Here is an 8,408-nt window from a genome sequence, read left to right as displayed (position 1 = left end):
GCACTCAAGGACATAAACTGTTTATTTCAAACAGTTATTTTGCATTTCCCAGCTGTGAAAAAATATGTGAAAATTACAGTGACACTCTTTTGTGATTAAAATATCAAGGCCTTGATCAGTGGTCCCTTTCTTTTTTATCCACCAGTTTTCTCCCTTTTGTTCAATTGTAGCATATTTTCCTCTCATCAGCTCTTTTACACTCAGCAAAAATATAAACGCAACAATTTTGTTTTTGCCCCCATTTTTCACAAGATGAACTGAAAGATCTAAAATCCATTCCAGATTAACAATATTACCATTTCTCTCAAACATTGTTCACAAATCTGTCTAAATGTGTGATAGTGAGCACTTCTGCTTTGCTGAGATAATCCATCCCACCTCACAGGTGTGCCACATCAAGATGCTCTTCAGACACCATGATTAGTGCACAGGTGTGCCTTACACTGTCCACAATAAAAGGCCACCCTGAAATGTGCTTCTTTTTTTTGCTTTATTGGGGGTCTGGGGACTCAGAACCAGTCAGTATCTGGTGTAACCAACATTTGCCTCATGCAGTGCAACACATCTTCTTCGCATAGAGTTTATCAGATTTTCAACTGTGGCCTGTGGAATGTTGGTCCATTCCTCTTCATTGGCTGTGCAAAGTTGCTGGATATTAGTGGAACTGGTACACGCTGTCGTATACACAGGTCAAGCACATCTCAAACATGCTCAATGGGTGATATGTCCGGTGAGTATGCTGGCCATGCGAGAACTGGGACATTTTCAGCTTCCAAGAATTGCGTACAGATCCTTGCTACATGGGGCCGTGCATTATCTTGCTGAAACATGAGGTGATGTTCATGGATGTATGGCACAACAATGGGCCTCAGGATCTCATCACGGTATCTCTGTGCATTCAAAACAGCATCAATAAAATGCACCTGTGTTCTTCATCCATAAGAGATGCCTGCCGATACCATAACCCCACCACCACCATGGGCCACTCGGTCCACAACATTGACATCAGCAAAGGGCTCACCCACACGACACCACATACGCTGTCTGCCATCTGCCCTGAACAATGTAAACTGAGATTAGTATGTGAAGAGAACGCCTCTCCAACGTGCCAGACGCCATCGAATGTGAGCATTCGCCCACTCAAGTCTGTTACAGCGATGATCTGGAGTCGGGTTAAGACCCCGATGAGGACGATGAGCATGCAGTTGAGCTTCCCTTAGACGGTTTCTGACAGTTTGTGCAGAAATTCTTTGGTTATGCAAACCAATTGTTCCAGCAGCTGTCTGAGTGGCTGGTCTCTTGGTATCTTGGAGGTGAACCTGCTGGATGTGGAGGTCCTGGGCTGGTGTGATTACACGTGGTCTGCGGTTGTGAGGCCGGTTGGATGTACTGTCATATTCTCTGAAACGCCTTTGGAGACGGCTTATGGTGAAGAAATGAACATTCGATGCATGAGCAATAGATCTGGTTGACATTCCTGCTGTCAGCATGCCAATTGCACGCTCCCTCAATGCTTGCGACATCTGTGGCATTTTGCTGTGAGACAAAACTGCACATTTCAGAGTGGCCTTTTATTGTGGGCAGTATAAGGTACACCTGTGCACTAATCATGATATCACATCAGCATCTTGATGTTGCACACCTGTGAGATGGGATGGATTATCTTAGCAAAGCAGAAGTGCTCACCATCACACATTTAGAAAGATTTGTGAACAGCATTGGAAAGAAATGGTATTATTGTTGATCTGAAATTAAATTTTTAGATCTTTGAGTCCATCTCTTGAAAAATGGGAGCAAAAACAAAAGTGTTGGGTTTATATTTTTGCTGAGTGTACTTATGACTCTGGACATTTTTTTTTTAACCCTTTGACTAAAAATTAGTGCTGTCAAAGTTAATGCATTTATTTTGCAGAATGATTTAAAACATTTAACACATAAAAAAGTGCAGTTAATATTGTTTTATTTACTTCTGGTGGAGCCTGATCCATAACCTTTGGTCACGTGTGCAGGCACACCAGGCAACCCGAGCCATCCTGGCTAAAGCACAGCCTAAAGTTTCATTTTAAAAAGATGCCCAGTGACTGTTGGACAAAATCAAAAAAAATTGCACATTTTACAGAACCACATCCCTGGGGTATCAGCCCAAAGCCAAACACCCTGCTGAAATAACCTCCACAGGCCTCACCAGTCTACACTACATGGGCAAATAACGAAACCTGTAAGTGAAAAGTTAACCAATTCCTTGGCTACTTGGATAGCTGAAAACTGACGCCACATTAGCATAGTTGATGATAATGGACTGAGAGAAGTCATTACCATTGCATTGGGAGATACCTCTTATAAACCATCATGCCAAATTTATATTCCAATGGACAAAAACTGTGTTTAAAGTGAAAATAAAGCCATAAGAATAGTAATTGAATTTGAGTATACTTTCTTTGGGTCGATTCTACATTAATTTCATGATTTTTCATGAATAAATATCTGCTATAGGTAGAAAAAATGTGATTAATCGTGATAAATTACGCAAAATGTGCAATTAATTAGTTATTTTTTTAATCAATTGACAGCCGGACTAAAAATATCTAAAAAACTAAGAATATTGTTGTTACAGGTCTCAGGAATAGTACCCCATTAGAAAAATGACTCCTGCAAAGTATGAGTAAACTCAGGTTGGAGGAAGACACAGGAAGCTCTGTTCATTGTCAAGATGAGTCTGGGCTGTGGCCAGAAGTGCTCCCCACGAACAACCCCCCCCCAGCACAACCATTCCAGTGCCAGAAGTTCCACCTGAGGTTACAAACAAACCCTCTTGAGCTTGTAAAACCTGTGTGGGAGCCTGCTCTAATATTAAATGAACTAGTGACATGCCTGACAGACAACATTCAGGTGTAGAAAACCCCCTCTTCCCACGAGAGACAGACAGGCAGCCTTGCATTGCCTGCTCCTGAGGCAGAAAAATACTGTTACTTTTTCACTGTTCATTACGACATAAATTCTCAAAACAACTTCAGAAATCAGACAGAAAAACTTAAATTTCACCTCAGTGTTCTGAGGATTAACATTTGTGGACTTTCAACAAAGTACAAAACTCAGGTAGGAGATGAGTCTGAGCTGTGGCCAGAAGTGCTCCCCACAAACAATCCCCTCAGCTCAACTGTTCCAGTGCCAAAAATTCCACCTGAGGTTACTCTCTAATTGAGAGTCTTTTACAAAATAAAAAAAATTGCAAAATTACATCAATACTGTCTTTAGCACAGGCTTGTTTTCATTGGCTAAGAAAAAAAAAAGAATGTTTCATACATAAAATGCTGCACTCAAATGCAAAAGTGGTCATACATTTTTGAGTGTACCACACTGACCACCATATTGGGCAGAAACCGAGCATGCCCTTTGTAACCTCTCTCTCTATGTGCCCCCATAGTTCAGTACAAGTCCTTTAGTTGTGTAAATATTGCTCGTAAACTGACCTTAATGTTAAGTTTGCTCAGTCACGTATTGCACCAGAAACAGCAGATAGGACTCAAACATGATGAAGCCTTTTTCCCAGTCTGGTGATGGCCTCTGGTCAAGATAATCAATAGATTATGGGAATTACGGGAACCCATCATGACCATTCCAAATCAATTGCCCTTGACTACAGAACATGGTAGGTGTAATTGCTTTGGCTGGTGGTGAAAACCCAGGGGTGTGAGGGGGTGTCATGCCCATCAGAGTTAAAGAATAACATTTTAAAAACAAGGCCTTTCTAGTCCTGGGTTTTAATAATGGCTTTTACACACAATAGTGACATACTAGAAATATAATAATAACAATAATAATAAATTTTATTTGTAAAGCACTTTTCATCAAAGTGATCTCAAAGTGCAAACAGTAAAACAAGGTTAAAAACAACAAGAAGATTTCAAAAAGGTTAAATGCCTTCAGGGAAAGCTTTTTTAAAAAGAAGAAAGTTTTTTAGGCCCTCCTTAAAAGAGTCTGTTGTTTATGGAGCCCTCAGGTGTTCAGGGAGGGCATTCCACAAGCGAGGAGCGGCTGAGCTAAAGGCCTGATCACCCATTGTACACAGTTTAGTCCTGGGGGGCAGAAGGAGGTAGTTGTTACCAGAGCGGAGGCGTGATGAGGTTTGTGGTTTGAGAAGTTCTTTAAGGTATGAGGGGGGGGGGGGGGGGGGGGGGGGGGGGGGGGGGGGGTCCCATGGATGCAGTGGTGGATTAAAAGGGAGAGTTTGTATTGAATCCTGAATGAGACCAGAAGCCAGTGGAGGGAGTGAAGGATGGGTGTTATGTGGTCGTACTTCCGCACCCTCATCAGGATCCTAGCGGCGCTGTTTTGGATGTACTGGAGTTTTTGTTGGCCCTTGCTTGGAGTCCCGATGAGGAGTGCGTTACAGTAGTCGAGCCTTAAGGAGACAAAGGCATGGACCAGTTTTTCAGCGTCTGTAAGACTGAGTAGAGGGCGGAGTTTTGCAATGTTTCTAAGGAAGTGAAAGGAGGTCTTATGGATGTGTTTTATGTGAGTGTGGAAGGTAAGGTGGCTGTCGAACCTTACACCCAGATTGGTGACTGTTGATGAAAGAGGAATGTGCTGACCAGAGAAGTTAATGTGGGTTATGCAGGATGACTGGACCTGGTGCGGTGTGCCAACTAAAATGGCTTCAGTTTTTGAGCTGTTTAACTGCAGGAAGTTGTTTGTCATCCACGCCTCTATCTCCTCAAGGCAGGTGCTCAGAGCCGATGATGATGATGAAGATGATGATGATGATAGTAGGGCTACAGATGAAAAAGGGTCTGTCTTAATGTAGAGCTAAGTATCATCAGCGTCGCAGTGGAATGATACTCCATGCCGGCTGATGATACTTCCAAGTGGAAGGGTGTAGAGGATAAAAAGGGTGGGGCCAAGAATTGACCCTTGAGGGACACCACAGGTGATGGTGTGTGTCTCAGATTTTTCATCCCCCAGAGAAACATACTCTATTCTTCCAGACAGGTATGATTGGAACCAGCCCAGGGCGGAGTGAGAGAGTCCGACGGTGTGGTGGAGGCGCTGAAGGAGGATGTTGTGGTCAACCGTGTCAAAAGCTGCAGAGAGATCCAGGAGGATGAGGAGTGATGGTGTGCCGGCGTCCGCTGCTATTAGCAGGTCATTTGTGACTCTGACCAGACCTGTTTCAGTGCTTTGGGCAGAATGGAAACCGGACTGGAATTTTTCAAAGATGGAGTTTGAGTTTAGATGGTCCTGGAGATGGGCAGCAACTACTTTTTCCAGCACTTTGGACAGGAACGGGAGGTTGGAAATGGGCCTGTGGTTTGAGAGGATTTCTGGGTCTATTATGTTTTTTTTTTTTTAAAGGGGTCTGATCACAGCAGATTTAAGAGCAGATGGAACATGACCAGCCTGGAGTGAGTGGTTGACGACTTGGGTGATCAATGGGCTTAGAGCACGGATATTAGATTTGACAAGTACTGTTGGAAGAGGGTCCAAGGCACGAGTGGAAGGTTTCATCCTGCGGATGATGTCCTCAACCTCATGTTCAGAGGTATCTGTAAAGGAAGAAAGTGGCTGGAGAGTTCTAATCTGTGGGTCAGCAGTAGGAGAAGTTATAGGAGGGGAGCTGGAGAGAAGAGAGCGGATGGTATCAGTTTTCATTCTGAAGAAAGAAATGAAGCTGTTGCACTGCTCTTTTGTGGTGTTGATGTTTAGGAGAGTCTGTGGCTTGAGGAGATGATTTATGGTGGAGAAAAGCTGCTTTGAGTTTCCAGGATTTTCATTGATGATACTGGAGTAGAATTGCGACCGTGCTTGTTTTAGTGACTTTGAATAGGCTTTTTGGTGTTGTCGGTAGGCCTCTCTATGAACAGTGAGTCCAGAATGTGCAGCGCCCCGCTCAAGTACACGCCTGGCTGCTTTCATGGTCCGAAGCTCTGAAGTAAACCAGGAGGCAGAGCGTGAGAAGGTGGCTGTTAGTGATTTGATGGGGGCATGGAGGTCCAGGATTCTGCTCAGGGTGTTATTGTAGAAGTCAACTGCTTCAGTAGCGGATGTGAAATTTACAGGGGGGATTTGCAGGAGGTCAGAAGTCATGGTGTCTGGGTTGATGTTTTTTAGGTTTCTGAAGTGAATTTTGCGTTTTGGCTTGGTGTGTTGGGACAATTTCAACTCAAGTGAGATTATTCTGTGATCTGACACTCCTATATCATATGCCAACAGATTAGTGATAGGGCCAAGTTGGTAATTACAAGGTCAAGCGTGTGACCTGTGTTGTGTGTGGGGACATCAACATGTTGTTTGAGATGAAGACAGTCCAGTAATTGAAGGAATTCAGCTGCAAGGTGGCAGGAGGGGGTGTATACTAGAATATACTAGAATAGAGCATTAGAAATTCAGTTATGAAATGTTCAGGCAGAGAAATTTGGGGGCAATCCAGACAAAGCCTGCAAGAAGCGCAGGAAAAAAAAGTTACAATATAATCTATCTCCAGGGATGATTGTCTGTATGTGTGACAAGTGTCAGTGTGGTGTCCAGATAAAAAAACAACACACAAATAATACAAAATAATGGTTGGGTCAGCATCCATTAAACCTTCTTTAACCAGCATCTTCCAGCAGCACAGACTTACTGACTGTATCTTTAGAATAACAGTTAAAAAAAACAACAACTCTTAACTGTTAAATTCAAACATATGTACACAATCGCACGTCTGCCATCCAACACTATGTTACCAGCTTAAAAAGGCCTTGACTGCAGCATCTCTAGTTCAGTAGCAGGGAGACTTCTATCTAAAATATGCAGATGGATGAGAAAACTGTGAATTAAATGGGAACCCAACCCATCACAGATGGATTGGAAACTAACAAGTACTTAAACTCTGCCAAGAACAACATGACTTTGGTATAACCCAAGGGTCTTCAACCTGCAGTTCTGGAGCGTTAAGTACGTCCAATCATTCATTTCGTTTCGGAATGAATGATTGGACGAGAACCTGGAGGAGGTGTGACACTGCGTCCTGTGCGTGAGCGTAAGCCTTCTCTGGGAGAGTTGAATGCAACAGCTGGACGCTTTTCAGTCTGTATTTAGTAAACAATGGTAAAAAGCAGCTAGAATTCAGAGCCACTTCTTCAAGTTCTGCTATGCATAGCAAGAGGAGGAAGACGGTTGTTGAGAAGGCGACCAATAAAAGCCGAGAGAGCTAAACTAGTGTAAACGTTGGAGCTGCATTTTCACAATGGCGAGAGCTGAAGGACTTGAAGGGATTCAAGCAAGGGCGTAGGTTTGCATAGGGACGGTAGGGACAAAACACTACCAACTTTTCAGGGGGCACAAATTGTCCCCACCAACTTTTAAGTAACTTTTGCATTATATAATGAGTTCGGTTATATAGGGAATTTAGATTGTCTTCCCACATGTTGTAAGGATAGAATTGACCATTCCGTTATTAAGTAAATTATTTTCATAATGTTCAGACATAAATTTACCCCTTTTCACTCGCTGAATGTGCCGGTCCATTTTTTTTTTTTCCTCAAACGCACGTTAGATTGGCTAATGACCCCCCCCCCCCACACACACACACACACACACACACACACACACACACACACACACACACAAGCGCACAAGCACACGCACACTCACTCAGCCCCAACAGAAATACGTGTCGACAACATGCCACCTCCTTCGAAGAGGAGGGATATTAGAAGTTTTTTTTCGGCCAGCAGCAGCCACTGTAAGTAATGTAAAAAGATGTCAATGTTGTGGAGGTGGGGAACACACCACTAAATTTGATACTGAAAGTCCGACCTACATCAGAGTTAGCATACTGCGCATGCGCAGTACTCTCTGTAGCGCTGACTCCTTTCTTTGAGGGGCAAAAGTCTTCGTCAGTTCAGAGGTCATTACAGCCACACTGCGCTGTCTGGAGTGACACAGACTTCAGCAGATCATCGATATCTAACCCGGAGCGGACCATGATGGAATATTGGTGAAAAACACAAGTTTTTGGACGATTAATGCAGTTTTAGCTGTCTATGAGTTTGGCTGTGCTTGTGGATAAACGCAGTAGTGTTTTACCTGAAGGAAGGCTCCATTTTTATTTATTTTTGTTATTCTCTGACTAAGACGTTTTTTCAGTTCTATTTAATTTATTTATAAGACAGACAATGTTGAGTGGTCTTAAGACAAATGTTGTTTTTTTGCATTCAGTAACAAGTTTGTATTGTGTATGTTAATATGATTTTAAGTTATGTTCAAATATTGCAATTTAAATTTGCTAATAAAATCCAGACATTTATTCTGGAAGTTTTCAAAATGTTTCTTAAGTTGTTTTTGAAAATAAAGGTTTGAAACGAATGGTGTATCAGGTGAACCAATACACATGAAAGTTAGTATAAGTCAATACAGATTTTTTGCAT

This window comes from Halichoeres trimaculatus, unplaced genomic scaffold (assembly GCF_033239565.1).
Source record: "Halichoeres trimaculatus isolate MK-OKI-2021-1 unplaced genomic scaffold, fHalTri1.1 fHalTri1_scaffold_10, whole genome shotgun sequence".
NCBI lineage: Eukaryota > Metazoa > Chordata > Actinopteri > Labriformes > Labridae > Halichoeres > Halichoeres trimaculatus.
Note: the sequence above shows the minus strand (reverse complement) of the source record.